The sequence below is a fragment of the Pygoscelis adeliae genome, unplaced genomic scaffold, assembly GCF_000699105.1.
Source record: "Pygoscelis adeliae isolate BGI_AS28 unplaced genomic scaffold, ASM69910v1 Scaffold113, whole genome shotgun sequence".
Classification (NCBI taxonomy): domain Eukaryota; kingdom Metazoa; phylum Chordata; class Aves; order Sphenisciformes; family Spheniscidae; genus Pygoscelis; species Pygoscelis adeliae.
The window spans coordinates 14,483,809-14,494,285 of record NW_008825108.1 but is presented as its reverse complement, the minus strand read 5'-3'; positions in this window follow the sequence as shown (position 1 = coordinate 14,494,285).

Below are 10,477 nucleotides of genomic sequence, written 5' to 3'. Positions count from 1 at the left end.
CTTTGACTTTTTCTGATCAGTTTGGGCATTGATCACACAAGTCTATCTAATGTTTGACAGTATTTCTATCAAACATTTCCATCAAATAGCAAAACAAGTGCATATACTCTCTGAAAAGAAACTAAAACCTTACATTAATATGTCAATGTGGTAACACTTCAAAAATGAAATGATAAGCAGACAGGATGTATAGGAAAGAAAATGTAACAAATGTAAATTCAGCTGTGAAGTGTTTCTTATGATATGCACTTGATATCATCAAATGCAATATGTTCTGCTGCAGATTTAACTGGAAAAACGGGAATAAAAAATATGAATAATCAAGGCAGCTGCATCAGTGTTACATCTGGTTCCTTATATTGTAGTAGATATAAAACTTTAGGACTTTTTTTTTAATTATCTGGTTAATCCGGTAAGTCTTTCCCATTTTTTGAAAGCCTGAATGTTTATATTTCCTACATGTTTTCATTTTTTTTAACTTTGTAGTTATAATGTTGTATTGATATACTTTTTTTATTTAATTGCCATGTTTGTTTTGAATTAAAACCAACCTGTCTGCACTTAATAACACGAACAATTAAATATTCTCAGCAAGATTCTCACTGTGCCAGCTGAGCATCCTCAGAAGATTTTTTTTTTAATTGCTTTACGTGTTGCTTTTAATTACATTCCTTTCCCAAGCGATTATATCCTTATATAGGCCTCATTCCTGCAAGCTATCCTGGCACAGAAGCAAGAGAGTTAAAGGCAGAAGAGTGCTGGGAAGGACTGCCAGGGGAAAAAAGGCCTTTCGGTCAAAACAGAGGGATGCCAGGAAAGCTGTAAGCCTTGCAAAGGCTTCTCCCTGGTGAAAAAGCCAAAGAAAAAGTCAAATTGTTTTGGAGGCATGAGGAAGCAGTAGGCTGAGTTATCCACCTGGAGAATACTGGGAGTTGGCCGGAGGATCTCCTGGAAGACCAGAATGAGGTACGAAGTACAGGAAGGGTCTTCCTTTTAGGGAAAAAAGTATAGTGTACCTAGGGTTGGGCCCCCTGAATTCCTCTTTTAGCACCACAGGGTTAGAGCTTGTCTGCTACTTGAGGAGAGAGGTGCAAAGGCGGCATCCTGCCCCCAGGGGAGACTTTGCAGAGAGGAGCGGTGATGTCCAGGAAGAGCCAGCGCGCATCCCCGGCTGCAAGGCCATGAACTGAAGAGGAAGAAAAGCTGGTAGGGAAAAGTCCACCTCTGGTCACCCAGAGTTTTCCTTAGAAACAAGGAAAACTGCTGAAGGAATACATTTCCCACCAACAAAGTTAAAATGCCTGTTACACTCACATTGGGAAAGGGCGTTTGCACCACCTTTCAGCAACTGCAGGAGTACATTGTGCAGAGACCAAGTCCTGTTCCATGCTAGGACTAAAAGCGTTGTGAATCTTTGCAGGACTTTTCAGGTTACAAGAGCTGGGAGAGAGACGCAACTGTAGCTATAGCTGACAACTGCCAATACTGACTGATTACCAACTAACACAGATGATGAACTTCTGGTATCCCGCTGACTGGAGCCAAGAAACCAAACATGGACAGCTTTAAAACTATAGATTTTAGCGTTAGGGCTATCCCAATTTACTGATCATCTACATGCATAAGCCAAAACACTTCAGCATACCTTTCCTGCACTAGTCTTCATTTCTCCAGCTCAGACTGAAAATTGAAACACCTTTGGTGCTATAACTGTGCAGCTTACTTCATATTTGAAAGTCTCTTAATTTTAGCTACTCAATCTTGTCATACCTTCTAAAATGAAAATGGTTCTATTGTCTTTATTTGGTGTATAGGCAGCTTGGCAAGTCTAAGCATGGTGAGACTTAATTAAAAAAAACAATGTTCATGTTTTCAGTTTTTTTTTCCCTAGCAATCCGAACTAGACAGCAATATTTGGTGGAGGGTTGTTTCCCTTCTAATGCAAGTTGCATTTCTGACACAATTGCATGATTCCAGGAGGCCAGACAATGGCAGTTGACTATAAAAATGATGGTGGTTTAAAGCAATATATTATTTTTAAAGATTCTCACTCATTCCTGCCTTCCAGTTGGAGTTTCTACTTAATCAGTTAGACCTTGGCAACCTAAAGAGTTAATTTCACATTCCGCACAAATGCAGTGGTGGAATCAGGATCAGCTTCACATTAGGAATGCGTGATTAGTTGCCTGGTAATGATGACCCTTAAATCCTTGACTTGGTTATTGATTTCCAAAATACAGTCACCCTTCTATAACAGTAACCTCCATTCTTGATGTCAAGGTTAATGACATTACATTAACTGTATTCAAGTGCATATTGTTCAAATGAACTCAGTTTATCATGCAATCCAGATTGCTCCCAAGTGTCACCTCTTTATTTAACAGCTAGCAGTCATAATTGATTTTTTTGTAATAATTTTAAAGCAAAGCTACCTCATAAGCACTAATGAGCTTGGCTGAATGTGTACACGAGCCAACACAAGGAAGGAAATTATGCAAATTTTAATTCTTTCTTAAATTCTTCCTTTGAATTTTAACAGACGAAAAATAGCTTTTATCAGGTCAGATGGTGTTGCCTTTACGGAAATAATTCTTGGAGGACCTCTTCAGCATAATTTGGCCACTTCTTAATCAAGTTTTTCAAGGAGTGCAGCCAGTGTTATGATCTCTACCTCAGGTCTAGTGTCTAGAAGGTAAAAAAGAAACAGAAATGACCTGCGTTTTCTCCTCCTGCAGTGGTTTTCTCCCCGCAAAATGGTTCCCACTCATGTCATTTCAGTGAAGAGGCTGATGTTTGGCAGCTTTTGATTTCTTCAAGGACTCAGTGCATCTGTCAGAGGAAAGATTACCAAAAGTAAGTGCAGAGCTGCTGTACAATATTAGAAATGGGGAAATAAATTTCATTTCTTTTAGTTGCTTACCATGAGAAAGGAAAGCTGTAGCACATGAATCTAGGTGTGTACATAGGGTCCTCTGTGCAATCTGGCTCTGAAAGCTGGGGCAATTACACCTCTTTCTATATCCAAAGGTGCAGGAGAGCTCAGGCCCCCATTCTGGGAGCAGGATGCGAGGGCCAAGGCTATTTTTCTAGTAAAAACTGTTTTTCTGGAGCAGTGAACACCAATAAACTGAGGCGATAGACGAGATTTGTCCTTGTGACAAAACGTTTTACAGAAAGAATGTCAAGTCTGTCTTTTCCATAAGTGTCGCTGTATTATCCACACAAGAACACATTATTATTTCTTTCTTATGATACACTAATACATCTTTAAAGCAAATTTCTTGAGTGGGCATAGATGAAGAGCATAGGTATCTATGTAGCTATATTATGCAATAGTAGCATTTATGTATCTACAAAGAATGCTCGTTATCTGGTTTCCTCATTTCTTTTACCCTTCATCATTGCTATTAGATATATGTGCTGTTCACAGCAATAAGAGGAGGAAAGCAGCTGAGTCATTGCACCCAGCAGGTTTGTACTGCTGCAAGCTCAAAAATGAAGATAATAGAAGTGCAGTAATACTGCATAGAAGCAGCAGACGCATGAAAGCCAGTATGTGCCAAAAATAAGACAGTGATAACTAATTCAGAGAGTAAGTTAAGTTTCTGTGTCAAACCATGTATTTAGCATATATTAATGCTAAAGGAGCCAGAGCAGGGAAAAGCAAGTCCACCTGCATCCACTTGTATATGAATTATTTTTGTGATCTGCTGAATACAGATGTCCTTTAGCCACATAAAAAATTGGGATGGGAGATCTTAGGTTTATAGCCTTTGCACTGTGCTGTAGTTGAGATTTTTAATTTTCCTCATTTGACTATGATTCCCAGACTGAAAAATTTTCCCCTCGTAAATAATTCAGGTTCTCTTCCTGTGACTGCAACACAAGCCTGCTTTTCTATCTGCCAGCACTTACGTGTACAGCACAGTATGTAAAAGAGTGCCCAAATTAAAAGATTTATTAAAATTATTGCTATGAGAAACTTAAAATGCTGTGGGTACCATTTCTTTGTTGTAAATGGCCTTCCACGACTTCATTTCAAAGACACTTTTCTTCCAATACAAGTCATCCATAAGTCTACCCATGAGATGCTAACTGGCACTCTGCTCCTGGTTATCTGGTATTATTCAGAGAGAAAATAAATGCACTCCCAGGGTGGGGACCCCGGGAAAGGGCATTTGGCAGTTGAGGTGCAGAGGATTGCATGTTGCTTTGTGGAAGCGGTGGCATGCCCTTAGAGAGCTCCACGAGGGCACCCCAGGGTGGGTGCTCATGGCTCCCCCGGCCATGCCGCAAGCCCCCTGCTCTCACATGAGGACCAAGGGGATGGAAGGTGCTGCCAAAGGGCTGTTCAGAAAAAACAAGTAGCGGCATTGCTATGTTGATTAGCGATAGCTGCGGCCTCTGCATCAAACCTGAAAAGCTCTTGAAATTTCTCAGTAGAAGTGATCAGTGTCACATGTAGGAACTCTTTCCAAGGACCTGTTGGAGAGCAAGGGGAGATGACTGGACAGTTCAAGTCTTGAGTGTGTGTCTTTTTACTACAAATAAACTTTTCACTTAATGTTCACAAAACTGTACTGTATGGGTTGAAATCTGATAACCTGTGAACAAGAGGCATCTCTCCAAAGGGCCACATGGAGACTGCCTTTCTTTACTGTAATAAAAGGCAACTCCAATCCCAACTTCTAGTGCCTTCTCCTTGTGGAAGGAAACAGTCCTGTAGGCCATAAATCTTCTCCAGCAGGCAGAAGTGCTGCAGGGGTGCTGTGAGGGTCGCAGGAGGACAACGCTATGGGATGGGGAGCAATGGGCGACTGTGATGGGGATGTAGCAGCAGCAAGCTTCAGTGGCAGTAGTGTTGCAGGGCTGGATAGTAGGTGATGAAGCAGCAGCAGAGCATTGGTTTGGTGGCAGCACGTGGCTGAGCTGAACTGAAGCCATGGAGAGCATACTGAAAGACCGAGCCACTGTGTGGGTCTTGTATCTAGAAACAGAGCTGTGAACGCTTTAGCTGAAAGAGGTAACAGACCTCATATATTTCTTATCCTTCGAGAAAGAGATCTACTTGCTAATCCTCCAGGCCTAGGCAGTGAGCTGTGAGTGATGTATAAGAAGGTAGCAGCTAGCTATCGCCTCACTCAGCTGAAAGAGGCATTTCAGGACTATTGCCAACACACCTTGGAACAGCAGTAGTTTCACCCAGTGACAGTTATTCAGATTTTCTAAGCTGATCTTTAAATTATTATTCTTCCCCAACTCCCACAAAAAAAAAAAAAGAACTGTTTACTTAAACCTTTATTTCTAAATGAATTTTTTGCCACCCAGGAAATATTGCTTGCTCTTAAGCCCCCAATTTGATTTAGTTTCCTACATTTGAGCAGCATGAGGAAACACATCAGTGTTTCTGATAAGAGTCTCTAGAAGAATGAACCTGGCACATTTGCTGCCTGACACTGCCTGGCATACATTCAGCAGCAAGGATACAAAAGCTTTTATCCTAGTGCTTGTAAAAGTAGACCTCAGTCCTACATCTAACTCTGAGCGGACACTGGGATTTGCCCACATGCAGTTATTGGGAAAAAATGGGGCATACATTATAAGAGATCTCTGACAAGACCTCCAATGCTGATGTTAATTGAATGTTTTTTCCAGGATATATTTTCAATGTTGTTTCTCTCTGCTTGTCCAACTTGAATACTCCTGAGAACAGGGAGATGACAAGAATTAATGTCTGTTTGCATTAACCCGAACTTTATTGTCACTTAATTAACCATGATTAATGTCAAGAGGCAAAGGAGAAGCATCAAGCTATTTTCAACAGCTCTGTACTGATGAGTTCAGAAAAAACAAGTAGTGGCATTGCAATGTTGATTACAATAAAATCCAGCCCAAAGATGCATTGTTTTGAAGGCAAGGTTTATTCTTCAGCCTCTGACAACATCCTGGTAAATTGCCAGTGACTGTAACCCTTAGAAACAACACTTAAGAAGCATGAACCAAAAATACAAACACTCTCCCCAAAATTAAAACCAAAGGAGAAAATATTACCCAGAATTACTCAAAAGTCATGAATCTGTGTAAACTGTATTTGGGTAATATATTCTCAGCAATTTCAGGGAAACAGAACAGCCCAGTTTCATATTGGCACTATTCCTTATTAATCTCACAAGTTTAATACACAGTCCTGATCCACTGCCAAAAATAATTCCGTAGGTTGATTAGGATACCTGCTAGGTCTCGCAAAGTAGACCAACCAGCTGTAGGCTAGTGGGAAGAGCAATAGATGTGGCAGGCCTGGCATTTTAACTAAGTTGCTAGAAACATCTAGGCTCTCCAAGAGCTCTTTTTCAAATCATTGCAAGGGGAAAAATGAAAGAAATTAAAATCAAATTAAGATTGATATTGTAACTTTCCTGAGTTCTTCACTGGGGAACCTGGGACTTGCAATGGCAGGGTGAGCTCCTGGTGGCTGCCTGTGCCAGGTGATGATCTAATCTGAAGAATCAGGACAAAGGGAGTGATTTGAAAATAGACAGAAAACTGATGAATTATTTTCTCCAATGGATGTATAATCTTTCTAAAGGTTCAAGGGAAAGCATGAACATCTGTTCTTCTGTTGCTAGAAGGGAATGTTTCTTTTTCTTGCTGTCCTTGTGGTCTGGGAGCTCCGTGAGGGATCTCTTACTCCCTTTTCTTCACATACTAGTGGCGGGGGCGGGAAATGAAGTAAGAATTCCTAAGCAGCGAGCTCTTGAATGGAAGCAGCACAAGGCAGTGGTTGGGTAGGACTTCTCCTACCCTCCTCCTTCCTCTCTTTCCCACAAGAGTCTGCCTTTGTATGTGCTCCTGTTCCTACTTTCTTCTCTGGCAGGGAGGAGACCTTAGCTCACAGCTCCTCACTAGCAAAGGAGGAATGGAAAATATGAGATAAAATGGAGGAGCCACAGATGAAAAAGGGGAGGGATAGAAAGCTGGGAAGAGGAAGAACTGGGCATGTTGAAGACTGGAACAAGGACAGTCAGGGACTGGTACAGGGAGAGGCAAAACAATTCTAGGAAAAAGTAAATAAACTCATTAAAACTAAGAAGTAAGGATGAGAAAATGGAAGAGGAATAGAAAAAGTTTGAGTGAGTAGAGGAAAGCAGAAATTTGCAGGTATCATTTTCTGGATCTGTGCTTCTATTCTGCATTTAAAATAGTAGATTAATTTTTTGGACATTGAAAATATTTCCTCTTGTTTTGTTGTGGTTTTTTTTCTTTTTTTACCTTGCCTTTTGAGGACTCTCTAGGTGGTCTTGCAATGCATTGAGAACAGACTATTCAAAACCAATTTTTGTTTACGGAGAAGATGTTTTTACACATACATTGTAGAGCTGTATTTTCATTTTAGCATGGAATAGGGAGCAAAAGCACAGACAAACTAATCAGGAAGGCTGATCTAGTCCAGCCGGTGAAACCAGCAGTTTGTGCTCTCCTTTTGTCCTCATTTGACCAAATTATTTCATATACAGAGGGAAATTATTCTGCCGAAGACCCATGCTGAGAACAATAATCCCGCTATGAATACGTCCTTCAAGGAATTTTCTTGTTTACTCAAGGAGTGAGAGCTCTAGTTTTAGAAAAGCTTTCCCCTGCCTACTGATTTCAATTGGGGTTTTATGCAAGGAAAGAAAACCTTTTTTGTTACAGTTGAAGCGATAGGAAACAGCAGAAGGAATAAAAGTGTCATGGGTGACCACTAACTGATGTCACTCTCCTCGAGCATTCAGCAGAGCAATCATTTTAGGGAGAAACAATTTGCAAGTAGTGCCATGTTTTCGCTGGACTACAGCCTTGCCATTTGTAATATCTAGCTATGGTCTTTGGTTGTGAGGTCTAGTGCCCTTGGTGGGTTTTAGTGGAGTCCATTGGGCTAGTTACATAGGCTTTAAGAGCATTTCAATATTAGCCACATAATTATAATGTGCTTTGTCATCTGGCCAGCCTGGGGAGAGTAGTTAGTGTGAGTCATGTGAATTAGAACTCGATATTTCATAGTAGCATTGGTGGTTTTCAAACAAATTTCTCTCTCTCTCCCCCTCTTTCTCTCTCTCTGAATACACTGTCAATGGGTTTCTGTTTTCCCGAAGTGACGGAGATAAAGCAGTCTGTCATCCCCCTCTCAGTCCCTGGTCTGCATGTGGAAACCATTGCACAACATGGTAGCGGAGTGAAAAGGTGTCATCTAAGTGTGTGACATGTCTTCGTGCTATGGCTAAATGCAATAGAAGGACACTTTATTGCTTACTCAGCATTTATTTAACTATTTCTAAAATTATATCTTTGGTCAAATGATTTCTTCTCTAATAGCTTTTTTTTTTATAAAATTTTGAACCCTCATTCTAAATAATTATGCTGCTGTAAACATGTCCTTCCTTTCTCCAATAAAAAAACCCTAAATGAAATGTTGTGCATGCAGGAGTCTAGAATAACAAAGTAGGACATTTAAAATTTAGCTTTAGCTAACAAATAAAAATATTTCCATCAGTAATTTTAATCTGCAGAGCAAAGCTTTGTCCTCAAAGGTTTTCACAGCCTCATTTTTCCTTCCAAAATAAAGCAAACCCTATTCTCAAGAAACCCAGATCCAGCCAGCCAGCCAGACGCATGACTGACCAACACAGAAAACAGACTAGATTTAATTCAGGACTAATAAACATTGTCAAAGATAAAGTGTAATGCTATCTCTATGTTGTAATGTGTCTGCATCTAAACCCACCCAAAATGTGACATACTGAATGGGAGAAAAACACTGAGATTTTCTTTTCCACCTTCCATACATACTTCCATATGTAAACCATACTGACAAAGGTGCAACACTTCCTCTGGGATCTCTGGAGTATTTCTTTTAGTCCATTGCCGGGCAGGGCCTGTTGTGAGAGTTCCCAAGGCAGTTATTATGAAGGATAGGAACAACAGTTTTGGACAGGCGTTGAGTTGACTGCTGGTTGAAAACATAGATACCTAACTATGAAAGATGAGACTACATATCAGTGACTGGGCAAAGCAATCCTTTGATCCAGTGTACTTAATTTTTTTTCTGTGGCAATTAAATTTAGATTTTTTTGTACCAGTTTATCTTAAAGCGACAGCAAGTTTATCTAAAATATAACTTAAGGTATTCCTGGGCTGCGATAATCAACTAGGTGTGGAATAAGGCCCAACGTGTGTTTTCTTCCCAGCTACAAGTTTTATATCAACAATGCTTTGAATAACATTTGATAATTATGAAAGTATTTGGTTTCTAGATGTTTGTGCAAATGTGTTGTGTTTGCAAACATAATTTTTGTCATAGGTACTTCTGTAAAGTTTGGTACACACATGCCGTGCTTCGGTTCGCAGTTATTTCTGGGTGCTTATTCAAACCTTGATTAAACTAGTTTAATGTCATGTGGTTTGATTCTCAGTTAAAGCAGGTTAATGTATAATACATAGACTATTATGGCAGTTTGGCCATTCTAGCTTGATAATTTTTTACTGCATGCCCATAGTCACTGTTCCCTTCAAGCCTGTGAAAGCAGCTTGCTTGTGCATCACAAATGATGTACTATCTTTAGAGGAGGAGGTAAAAGAAGACATCATGGCAGAAACCTGAGGAAGAAAGACTATCGACAAAGTTTCATTTTTACATATTAATAATGTTCTATTTTAGCCATTAATGTTTGTTTCTAAAGACACATAAGTCATTGTCCATGTTCTTCAGAAAAAGTTCCTCACAGGCAGTAGGTTGGGGAGCACGATTTATGTTCCAAGAAATCTTGACCCCATAACACGAGACGTTCTTGAGCAGCCATGTATTATCATTAATAAGGCCTTTGTTTGGCATCCATGTGCAAACACAGGATGTTATTTGCTCTTCACCACTTACAAATGGCCAAATCCTCAAAGAGGTTTAATCACCTTAAAATTAGTTGGCTAGATTCTGATGCGGAATCCAAAACCCTGTGAGTGCCTGGGTTACCTCTGTGGTGCATGGAGAAAACCAGACACCCCAGAAAGGAATTTGAGATAACCAGTAGAGCAAGCAAGGAGCTGCTTAAATTAAGCAAACCTATGTTCTGAATTACCAGTGGGAACAGTGTGCTGGCCAAAGCACCATGACAGCACAGCTGTTCATGATGCTGTAGTATAAACTACATTGGGCATCTGCTGAGGTATAAAGTAACTTTTTTGCAGATCTGTTCTCTCCTCTCCTCTGTCCATGATCTCTTCCAGTACCTGGGCAAAATGCCCTGTAGCAAATGCAGCAATCAGCAGTGGGACAGAAAAGAGAGGGAATGCGCCGCAGGCCAGTACAACACAATGTTAGACATGCTCTCACATTTTCCTGCCTAGGTTTCTGCTGTCCCTGCAGGACAGCCAGGATCTCCATGAAAGAAAGAGGGAAGGCCTCTGGAGTGGGAAAAACTACAGCTAGGACAAGATAAGCTGTTCC